This window comes from Pipistrellus kuhlii, unplaced genomic scaffold (genome assembly GCF_014108245.1).
Source record: "Pipistrellus kuhlii isolate mPipKuh1 unplaced genomic scaffold, mPipKuh1.p scaffold_m20_p_5, whole genome shotgun sequence".
Taxonomy (NCBI): domain Eukaryota; kingdom Metazoa; phylum Chordata; class Mammalia; order Chiroptera; family Vespertilionidae; genus Pipistrellus; species Pipistrellus kuhlii.
Window position 1 is genome coordinate 15,198,635 of NW_023425551.1, and position 12,359 is coordinate 15,210,993.

A 12,359-nucleotide genomic window follows, 5' to 3' on the forward strand; every position below is an offset into this window, starting at 1 on the left:
TGTGAATCTCAGGTTATATCGATAGTTCATTTACAAAGATCTTGTGATTAGCATAACACATTTTCCTCATTATCTAGTCTCCCAGGAATTCCAACATTACCTGAGCATGCAAATTACTTTCATTTCCTAGATGTAAATCTGAAATAAGAACTTGCTCTTAATGAACTTTTACATGTATGAGCTAACAGCAGATACCAGAAGAATGAGAAAATATATACTTAAAATGCAAATATTCACTCTTCCAAGTTAAGTATGAAAAGTAATTCTGACATAATTTTTTTAATGAATAGAAAGATTAAAAAAAAAACCCTCTTAAATATCTTAGATATTTTAGATTCCACATGTAAGAAGGATCATAGAATATTTGTCTTTCTCTGTCTGACTTACTTCACTTAGCACAATGCCCCTGAGTTCCCTCCAGATTGCCATAAATGGCAAGATTTAATTTTTTTAGGGATGAATAATATTTAATTGTATATTGGCTTTTAAAACTAATGCCATGACTTCCAAACTTTACCCTTCATCCAAGACTTTTGTCTTTTCCACTTGGAGGACTAATAGGCAAATAAAATTTAACATATCAAACACTGAACTCTGATCATTCCCTTCAACTTGCTGCATTTGTAGTCTTCTCTTTCTCAATTGATGCCAGTTCCAATTGTTCAGTCCAAAACCTTAGCATTATCATTGACTCCAGACTTTTTTTTTTTTCACATCCCGTATCCAATCTTTCAGCAAATACTGTTGGTTATGCCTTCAAAATATATCCACAAGCCTCACATTTCTTACCACTTCTATTGTTTTAGTCCATCATATCTCACCTGGAATTCTGAAATACCCACATAACTAGCCTTCCTACTTCTTCCTTCCTTGTTTCCATGCAATCTATTCTCAATGTGGTATCTAAATTGTCACTTCTCCTCAAGCCTTGCAATGGTTTCCCACCCATAGCAAGACCCTATATAATCTGTCTCCATAGCAAGAGCCTATATAATCTGTCTCTTGTTACCCTCTAATCTATTCTATTACTCTCCCCCTTACTCAGTTCTCGCCATTCATTTTCTTGCTGTTCATTAAACACACCAGACATCTTCCTGCCTTTAGGCTTTCTGCAGTGTGTGCCTTTTAGCCTATTCCCTCAGATAGCTGCCCCTGCCTTAGATCAGGTGGCATGTCTTCTTCATCTCAGGGCCTGAGTTCGTATTTCTGGTTTATTCTTTTCTCATATTCTTTCCTTGTCCCACTTCCCCAAGGCAGACCTTAGGCCCCGAATATGGTCCTGCCTCATTTGGACAACGATGCTGCTTCTTGCTAGAGCTGTGTCTTTCAAAATGGACCTAAATAACTTAGAAAGTGAAATGTCCCTCATGATCCTGCCCTTAGGTGGCCACTATAGCATTCACTTTTTGAGAGTCATTGTGTACCAGGCATTGAATTAGGTGCCGCAAAAACAAAGCCAGGTGAAAAACTGTCCTTTAAGCAGCTTGCAAAACTCAAATAACTGCCCTCTCCCCAATTCGTTCTTGCATGGGCATAGTCACTGTGCTCCGACTTGTATCTCACACCTCCTTCTGGACACAAACCATCCATTCTGGCCTGGTGACCCTCCTGCCACTCTGGCCTTCTCTGCTGGGTGGATGCACAGAACCGCCAGCTGACATGAGGGATGATGAGGAGGAAACAGTGTATTCAGAATGAAGAGGCTGGATGAGGCCAGGAAGACCAAAGGCAAATAGTTTTGAAAAGGCTGAGATGATCCAGAAACTTAAAAAGTATTAAGTCATGTCACCTATAATTGAATAGATTTATGGATTTTAGTGACTCTAAGTTTCTTGCTTTTTCAGAAATAGACTCTTTCAGAACTAAAATCATTACTAAAAAAGGATAAAGAGAAAGTCTCCCAAAACTTGAGAAACAGTTTATCTGGCATATATCCTTATCTACACTTGAAAAAGCATCCAGGCAATGAGTACTTGACTCAGACAGGGGAGATCCTAAGGACATTTTGAATCTTCCTATCTCTACAACATGGCTCTTTGAGAGCAACTTACTCCATCCCTTGAGCTCCCAAGAGGAAAAGATCTAAAACAATCATTCCTGTCCTAGCTGATTTGGCTCAGTGGTTAGAGTGTCAACCTGTGGACGGATCCTGGGTTTGATTCTAGTCAAAGGCACATGGGTTGTGAGCTCGATCCCCAGTAGGGGGCATGCAGGAGGCTGCTGATCAATGATTCTCTCTCATCATTGATATTTGTCTCTCTCCCTCTTACTTCTTCTCTGAAATCAATAAAAAAAATTTTTTAATTAATCATTCCTGCTTGTTAATTAAATAGTTGATTAAACTTTGATTTTAAGCCTTCTGTCTCTAACTATGGAGTGAAAAATCTTTGTTCTCTTTGCAAGCAGGTGGGATATGGAGAATTTATATTTTTGTAGGCTCTACTCTTCTGAAAACTCCCTTAGTTGTCAGAGAACTATTTTAGAAAACTGCTGGGAATGGAGGACTCTAAGCCCCTTATCTCCTGCTTTATCTAGGACCTAGGGCTTCTACATGTGAGTCCTTTATATTTCCTCCACACCAGCCCTTCCCCCAACATCTCCTGCTCTCTTCTCTGCCTGAATTTGGATTCCATTGTGTTTTCTCTTACCCTAGTCTTACCCTTCTTCCAGCTTCCTAACCCTCTATGTCAAGTTTCCTGAGCACATATGCTTTATGGTTTGCATTACTGGTACAAAGTGACCTAAGCCAATGTGAGCACACATAACCATTAAGATTTTTTAAAAAAATTATTACTGACTAGTGAGTGGCCTGCTGCACGAAATTCATGCACATTAAAAGGGAATTAGAGAAAATATATTAATATTGCCATTTGCCCTTTCTCTATAATAGAAGTGTCAGAGATGAAAGAAAATGAGTAAAATGCATATGAAAACCTTCCTCCTATCAGAGTCTGGGGCATGCCACAAGACCCAGAATCAAGTCCCCTCCAACCTGCATGCACCTCAAAATCTCGCAAGACCCAGGCCCAGCTGGCCCCACCCACATTGGGCGAGATCCAGACTTGATAGGTCCCACCCCCGCTAAGCCCCACCAGGCAGGGGGTGCAGCCTCAGGTCCCCCGTCAAGCCCCACTGGGAGGGGGCATGGCCTGAGGTCCCCCATTAAGCCCTGCAGGGCAGGTGCGGGGTTGGAGCCTCAGGTCCTCTGCCCCAGCCCAGGGATTGTTTTACAGCCTTCTTGGCCCTCAATTCTCTCAGGTGATAAGATTTCTCCCTGCCTCCTGGTACTGAGGGGGCACCTTTTCACATGGTAAGTTTAGCTCTTGCTTTCAGGAGAGAAGGGCAAGTGTTGGGGGAGATCGGAGTTACCTTCCTGTTTTTCCCTCAGACTTTTTCAGCTTAAGATATTCAATATGCCAAGATACCATATTTGGGGTAGCATGTCCTGAAACCCATCAACATCTTGTATGACAGTTTCAGTCAAGGTAGACATGATCATCTAAAGTAATAGTAACTTCAACTTTTTGGGCTCAGGAATCCTTTGCTCTTAAATTTTATTAAAGACTCCAAAAAGTTTTTGTTATGTTTTATGTCCATGGGTATTTATTTTATTGGAAAGTAAGCTTTTATAAAGTAAACACACATCCCTAAACACACTAGCTGTCAGAATAACGGTGTTTTCACAGAGCATGTAGCCTCTGGACAACTCCACCTACACTCCTGAGAGAATGCAAGTGAGAGAAGCAAACATAGCCTTATTATTAGAAAAATAATTTTAACTGCACGAACTTCTTTCAGATCTTGAGGGGCCCCCAGAGGTCCCACAAACATACTTTCAGATTCGCTGCTGATCTAGAGTCAGGATTCAGTTATTCAGAAATTAGCAGATGCAATTAGAATCCTCTGAACCAGTGTCTGGATACAGGACAATTTAGGAATAAAACCGCGGCACCATCCCTACAGATGAAAGATAAAGAATGAAATCAAAGGGATTCCAGGACTTTTAAATCTATTCATGCAAGTGTAGGGATGATGCCAAAAACACTTCAGCCAATCTTCTTGTCTTGAATACCACGGATTTTATAGGGGCAGCCCATCTCCCACAACCATTTTGTTTTTATAAAGGCACAAATTTTAGCAATGCAAAGTCATTTCTAATATCATTATACTAATTAGTGAAGTCCCTGTTGTTGCTGGGAGATTTGAAGAACAAAAAGGTAATGGTCTCACCAAACTTGCACCACCTCTGGAATTATTTTGGAGCAGATCCTACCTATACCATTTCATCTGTAAATGTTTCAACATTTATCCCTAAAGGAGTCTTCTTTCATTTTAATTTAGTCAAAACACCACTATCACACCAAAAAGTATTAATTTTTAATACTATTACATTCTTGGTATTAAAGTTTACCCAATTGTTTCACAATTTCTTTCTGTTGGTTTCTTTATATCTGAATTTAAATAAGGTCCACACATTATAGTTGGCTAACATGCCTCTCAAGTCTCAATATTTAGCTTCCTCTTCCATTTTCTTTTTCTTAAAACTGCTTTGTTAGACCATTTGTCTTTTATCATTTTCCACATTCTAGTTTAGCTAATTGCATCTCTCTGATGTTATTTGTCAAGTTTCTCTGCCCCCATGTCCCATGTATAGATTGTATGATCAGGGAGGTATTTTGGCAAGATTTTGTAGATGTTATTATGTGCTTCTCTTTGGATCTAAGGAGGCCCATGAGATTTGTGGTCTCTTGCTCAGTAGGCTGTTAAAATTGGATTGGAATTGAGAAATAATTTTTAGAGAATTAAACCTCTGAGATTTCTGGGATTTTCTGCTACAGAAGCCATGCTACTCATCATTAATGCATCTATAGTACCACCACTTTGTCCAGAAGCAGTATTATAAACTAGAGGCCTGTTGCACAGATTCATGCGTCGGTGGGTTCCCTCAGCCTGGCCTGTGTCCTCTACGTCCCTTGGCCTGTGGGATCAGGACGATACTGGCAGTCCAACCTCTCTGGAGGGATGCAGTAGTGTGTGAAGTGGCAGGCGGCCAGGGAGGAGCCTGAGCCTGACCAGGCGCCCTGCTGCTCCCTGCCTGCTGGGCCTGCTGGGCTGCTTGGTAGCGCTGCCGCAGACGCAGGAGAGGCTCACACTGCTACAGCTGCACTTGCCAGCCGTGAGCCAGGCTTCTGATGTCCCTGATGCCCGTGGGTCAGCTGAGTGGAGCTCCCCCTGTGGGGGCGCACTGACCATGATGGGGCAGCTCCTGTGTTGAGCATCAGCCCCCTGGTGGTCAGTGCGCGTCATAGAGACTGGTCAAACAGTCGACCAGTTGCTTAGGGTTTTATATATATGGATTTAGCAACAAAATAATCATCTTTCATATTATCAATTTTTAATAATATTTTCATACTGTAACCCTATTTACTAAAAAGCATAACTATTTCTATTATTATGTCTCCCTCTGACAGTATAATTTCTGAGAGAAATATATGTGAAATTATTGATAATGATTTTATTGTTTTTTAAAGCCAGGACAGCCTAATCTCTAACCAATCATGCCAGATAATAAAATATTATTTTAATGCCTCAACATTCCATTAAGAACTCTCCTATTTAAGCAATAGTACTTTCTTCCTGCCCAAATATAGACTTTCTTGATAACATCATGAATTTGATGGTTTGGCAAACCTCTCTCAACCAAGGTGATTTCTGTAAAAGCCATAAACATTTAAAACCTCAAAGATGATTATAATAACACAGTTACCAGACTCTCAAAGTATAAGGATTCATAGCAAAATACAAAATAAATAAAATAAACATGTTCTTAAGTTTCCCTTTCCCTCGCATTTTATCATCCAACCTTCATTTCTTCTCCTTGAGCCATTCAACTCCCATAAAACTGAGCAAGTAAAAAGCTGTTTAGTATATGAAAATGTAACTGTTTACTAAGAGACTTCTTTACTCAGAGAGAAAAACACATGATGATAATTCTTAAATCGTCTAGGAAAAGAGGACTTAGGCTTAGGTGTTATCATAGAAGTGTTTGTTGCTCTTTGTTTGGACATGAGCAATTTGGCCAGATGATGTGATTGCAACCTCCACTGTTAGCCCTATTGGTATTAATCATCTCCAAGGTGATCCCAGTTTCTGTGGCAACTGTAATATTGATTTTTGCACTATAGCACTGGCTGGTGTCTGAGAGAAGAATAATCCTGAAATATTAAGCCTCAGTCATAAATTTCTAATCACTGATGTTGGAAAACCAGTGCATAACTTCCAACTATTCATCTGCATTTAGACAATTGTATTACAAATCTGTTCTTAGCCAACCTGCCCTTTGGTTCAGGGTTACCAGGATTTAAGATCCAAAGGGTTTTGCTGACTAAAGAAACTCTGGTTGCATCAAATATTTATAATAGCTTCAAACATACATAATGCATCACTGTTATATTTACGTGGAAATAGACTGAAGAAGTCTAGGTATAACTCCCTCAAGGAAAAAGAAACTAAATATTAAGTATAACCTTATGTGTCCTTCAAGACAGAGATTATCAGTCAAGTTGAACTGACATTCAAGTTTCTGAATTCCATTAAAATTAATAAAATTCTATAATGAATAGGAAAAATCTCTGATCTTGCCTGTATTCATCAGAAGTAATAAATATTGAGCCAGATATCATGACTTTCCTAGAAAGAGTCCCAAGAACAATGACAGCTCAGTGGATTCAAAGGTGGAAGAAAGCCTTTTTTCGAGAGATGGCCTGCAATAAAATTATAGGTTCTTGGTAGCTTTGAATAAACAGCATTTGTAACCCTGTCAAGTTCCTTCAAGTTCTTTTCATTTTAAAATATCTGATTAACCCATTAAACATATAACCTTTAAAATGTTAGCTCTCAGAGGCTTTAAAAAAAAATCATGCTGTGTAGGCTTCTTCCATCCTGACTATGCACAAAATTGGCCTGATCCTTTCCCCCTGCCCAGGGTTGGAACGGTGCTGCAGAATGGCACATGGCCCTCTTAGAAACCTGGGATCAGGTCTGAGAAAGGAGGCAGGAAGAGGTGTGTGTGTGTGTGTGTGTTGGGGAGGGCAGAGAGGAGGAAATGTGAGGGCAGGCTGAAGTCACCACTATCAGACTGGCCACTTGGTAGGGTCCCACAGCTGTGGCACTGAGAGGCTTATTATGTCCTATAAAGAGAGCTGCCCCACCAAGTTCAGACATAGGGACACTGGCGGCTGCAGAGGAGACAGGTTTAGGGAGGCCAAGCACCCAGAAGGGGTCTGTACACATCGTCTGCTCAGAGGATACACTGCAAGGGCATGAGAGGAAAACCTTATTCCCAGCCAAAGGGCACTGTTTAAAACAAAGAGCACTCTCTTGGGTTGCATACTGGTACATCCAAACTTTTGAACTTTTTCTACTCTGTTCCTTAAATTCAGAGAAGTGGACAGCTCCAGATATGAAAATGTGACCAGAGTGAATTCTATTTCAGTTACTCCCTGTTATTTCCTCCAAAAATTGAAAAATTAAGTTGTTTGATTTAAGTTGTTTGATTTATTTTAATGCTTCCAATATAGTGTGTGTGTGTGTGTGTGTGTGTGTGTGTGTGTGTGTGTGTGTGTGTGTAGTGGGGGATGGAGACAAAAAAAAAATCCAAAAAACAAACAAATAAAAAAATCACTGCCCACATGGGACATAGTAATTAGGTTTGCTTCTCTGTCATGTTTTTAGGCTCCTATTGAGGAAAATCCTCAAAGAATCTCAGACGATGTCAAGGTCCACAGTCATCATGATAAAAGGAATGCCTTGAATTAGACATGAATGTAATTATCTCAGTTCTCTTAAAGAGAGCACTTTATCTTTGAGGCGGCTATTCAGAGAGTGGACACTCTGCTGGAGAAGCCTTTAAAATAGATATGATGGATGTGATCCTTTAAAACCAAATGATTTTATGGAAGTCTGGGTTCCTGGTGGTAGTTGCTCTTCACTGGTGAATAGAAATTTGGGCTTCCTGACATCATTTGTGCAGTTTTGTCTCTGTGTGTGCATGCATGCATGTGTGTGCATGCCTCTCAACTTGAGTTTTCCCATCTGCAATGAAGTGCCTTCCTTCTAGGGCTGCCGAGACGACATGAAGTAAGGCCCATTAAACATGAGGAAGTATGTTACAAATGTCACCTGTTTTTATTGGCAGAGTCAGCCTTAAGGAAATTTTTAGGCAGGCTCTGTTTAATTTTAGAGTCTTTGTTCTGTTTTTAATTCTTCCATATCTCATTGGGCAGCTTCAACCCTCCAGTGCCAGAGGAATGTCCTACAGTCCCTCTAACCACACCCAGGACTCTGACAATATAAACGCCTTCCCAAAATTAACCAGGTACGTAGCACCCAGTGAAAGTGATGGTTGCGAACTTTATGTAAGAGTGTCTTAGGGTGCTCATCAAACACACAAATGCTGCTGTGCCAGTGATTCTGGAATGGTCTTTAGGACTCTGCATTTTAACGAGCACACAGTGTGATTCTGATACAAGAATAATGTCTTGAGAAAAACTTCAATAGGAAAATAGAAGTTTCCTATAACAAGAGTTCTCATTGGGGGTTGGGGAAGGGGAGCAAATTTGCCTCCAGGAAACATTTGACAATGTCTTGAGGTGTTTTTAACTATTACAACTTGAAAAGGGGTTCTACTAGTATCTAGTGGATAGAAGTTAAATTGTTAGTAGACATGCTACAATGCATTGGACTGCCCCCAACAACAAAGAATTATCTGATTCAAAGTGACAATTGGTGAGGATACGGAGAAAAAGGAACCCTTGCGCACTGTTGTTGGGAATGCAGACTGGTGCAGCCACTGTGGAGAACAGTATGCAGTTTCCTCAAAAAACTAAAAATAGAATACCCATTTGACCCAGTAAACCCACTTCTAGAAACATATCCCAAGAAACTATTGTAGAAACACCAAGCAGAAAGGATATATGCACCCCTAAGTTCATAGCAGCACAATTTACAGTAGCTAAGATTTGGAAACAGCCCAAGTACCCATAAGCAGATGAGTGGATTAAAAAACTATGGTACAGATACACAACAGAATAGTATGCTGCTGTAAAAAGGGAGAAACTCCTACCATTTGCAACAGCATGGATGGACCTGGAGAGCATTATGCTAAGTGAAATAAGCCAGTTGGAGAAAGATAAATATCACATGATCTCACTCATTTGTGGAATATAATGAACAACATAAACTGACGTACAAAAATAGATCCAGAGACACAGAAGCATCAATTAGACTATCAAACCTCAGAGGGAAGGTAGGGGAGGGTGGGAGTGAGGAGAAAGGTCAATCAAAGGACTTATATGCATGCATGTAAGCATAACCAATGGACACAGACAACAGGGGATGAAGGCATGAGAGGGGGCATGGTGGAGGGCAATGGGGGGATAAGGAAATATGTGTAATACCTTAATCATATATGTAATACCTTAAAAAAATACATTTTAAAAAATGACAATGGTGCTAAGGTTGGTGAAATCTGCCCCATAGCCACACTGACCTTATCAGACCTAGGTCCAAAACTCAGAACATCTGCCTTTAGTTTATAATCTCCCCAAGAGTCAAACTTGTTATGGTGCCTATTCACCATTTTCCTCAACCCCTGTGGGCTCAGTCTCAGAAGTTTACTATAGAGCACAAGTGTCAAACACAAGGCCCGCGGGCCAAATCCGTCCCGCCAGGCCTTGCAATGTGGCCCGCACCGCGTTGTCATCACTGCACTCCGCTGCGTTTCCATCACAATGACAGTTTATGACTGTTCAGTAAACTATTCGGCCTGCGATTTAGGCTGGATTTTAGATTTTGGCCCCTTCTCTGATTGAGTTCGACACCCCTACTAGTATAGAGCATCTTGACAAGCTGGGCACAGAGGCCAAGGAATGAAAATGCTGACTTGTATCTGACTCTTGGGCTTGAAGGATGGTGATTCGTTGCTGTGTGGCCACTCCTGAGTCACTACTGTGTTTGGCAGACACACTGGGGAGACTTCTCTGTGAATTTCAGTTCTGCTTGTGGTTCTAAAACAGTGGAGTTGGAATCAAAGTAGATGCTAGAAAAGATGGTTAAACTAGAAAGCTGTGGAGGCTTTGCTGACCAATTATGACTCTCATTTTAACTCAACAATTCAACAAACGGTTCTGTGCCAGGCAAAGTGTAAGACACAGGGAAGGATTCAAAAGTGGGTAAGACAGTCCCTTCTTTAAGGAGGCAGCCTCGGCTCCCTCCACCCTTCTTCTCTCTGCTCTGTACTTCCTCCTCACTTGCTTAAAAAGCCCCTCTTCATGATTTACTTCTATTTATTTGCTGTTCAGAACAGACAAAGCTAAAAAGGACCAATCTAGAAGATACTAAAGATACCAATCTAGAAGTCCCAGAAAAGGCAACAGGACAATATCCCTCTTTATCGAAAGGTTCTGCTAATTTATCATTTACAAAGCAATAGCTTCCAGTGGGGATCTTGAATTTCTACACATAAGAATTATCTTGTAATGCCTCTCATTTGTACAAAGCACCTATTTGCACATAAGGTTACTCTTCCAGTTTAAGTCTAATAATTATAGGACTAGCATTTGCCTGTGGACAAAAGTGCAAAAGGCACTGAAGTGTAAGAACATGGAACCACCTTCCCCCCCACTTCGCTGCCAGCCCACTCAGACCTTATCCTTATGCCCAGAGACCACTCCAGTGGCCCCTACAGCACCGAGAAGCTGGGTTAGGGTCAGAGTACACAGAACACTCTTGATCTTTCTCTTGAAAAGTTATTCAATTAAACCAAATCCATCATCTTTTCAATCACCCACATTATTTATTCTCTGGTGCATTTCTTTTAAAAAGAAAAACAAACACCCTCATATTTCTAGACTCTAAGTTCAGGAGAAAGCCCACCTTCTCAGGGTGAGAGAAGCAGTCTGAGACTAGCACCAGGAAGCTTCAACAGTGGGCAATATTATTTTCCTTAAGCTGAGTATGGTGTGTAATTGGTATAATTACAATGTACCAACCTTTAAATATGTGGGATATAGAAAATATATCATTGTGATGGAAAACAGAAGCTCCCAAAGTAATTCTTATGATCAACCAGATGTACATTTAGGATTGTTTGTCCAACTTTCATTGTTCTTGCTTGCAAACCCCCATTTTTCTGTTACTCCTGTTCCCTTCTTCCAGCTCCTGTCCTCTGTGTGTTTCTCAATCCTGTATCTCCACCTGCTACTTCCTCCCACTGCCTCCCCTGCCCTTCTGGCTCTGTGTCCCATTTCTGCAAAACCTCCTACTCTTCCTCCCACGGACCCGGGCATCTGTGAGGAGGGCGGAGCTGGTATGAGCAGGCAGTCAGGTTAGGTCTAGACTAAAGCTTCACTTCAAGACTGTCCACATGCTCCCTAAATCCTCAGATGTTTTCACACTTGTTTAAAACTGTTAATTACCTTCCTTTCTACATCAAGGATCTGAGAGTATTAGTAAATATGCATTGAACAGAAGGATTCAAAACATAGAGGAAATCGGAACAAAGATCCTGCCACGTTGTTGGGTTGTGTTTGCATGAAATTATTCTATTACCAACTTAATTAAGCTGCATCTATGATCCCTATTGGTTCTAGATTAGAATTGTCCAAAAGAGAATCCTGCGCAAGATTTGGGAGGTAGAATGAAGAAGCAGCAGCCTTCCTCGCTGAAAGTCCTATGGTCAAAAATACCAGCAGGTTTCGGTTTCTCTCAGCCATTTGTCCTGACTTTTGAGCCTGCTGACCAACAGCGTCCCTAAGTCTATCTCTAGACCTGTGGCTGTGGACCCCCAGGCTTCTCCTGTAGACTTCTCCACCAGCTCCCCTGTGGCTTGCTTCTCTTAAGGCTGCATGAATTTGGCTTCTCAAATGGAGGGGCCAGCCACTCCATTGATCCTCCAACACCTCTGTGAGAGCATCAATTCTCCTCCCCTGCCTCACAACTGTGAAAGGTCCAATTCCTGAAATAGATCAATTGTCTCATAACTCTTAGAGATTTGGCTTCCTAAACTGATTCAGTGAAAATGGTGGTCAGGACCAAAAAGAAAATGTAAATCGGATTTTCTCTTTGAAGCATTGGCTGTGAACATCCTATGACAGTGAGGTATTCTAGTTTACCAATCTCAGTTACAGATAAGGAAAGAGAAGCCCAGAGGCATTAAGGTCACATCAACACCGAGGTCACATAGCTATACTGGCAGACACAGCACTAGGACTTGTCTTATTGACTTGTATAATTTCAATTTTCTTCAACAATGACTATAACCATATTTTAAATTACTGACTTTCAAATCAGTTTGCTTT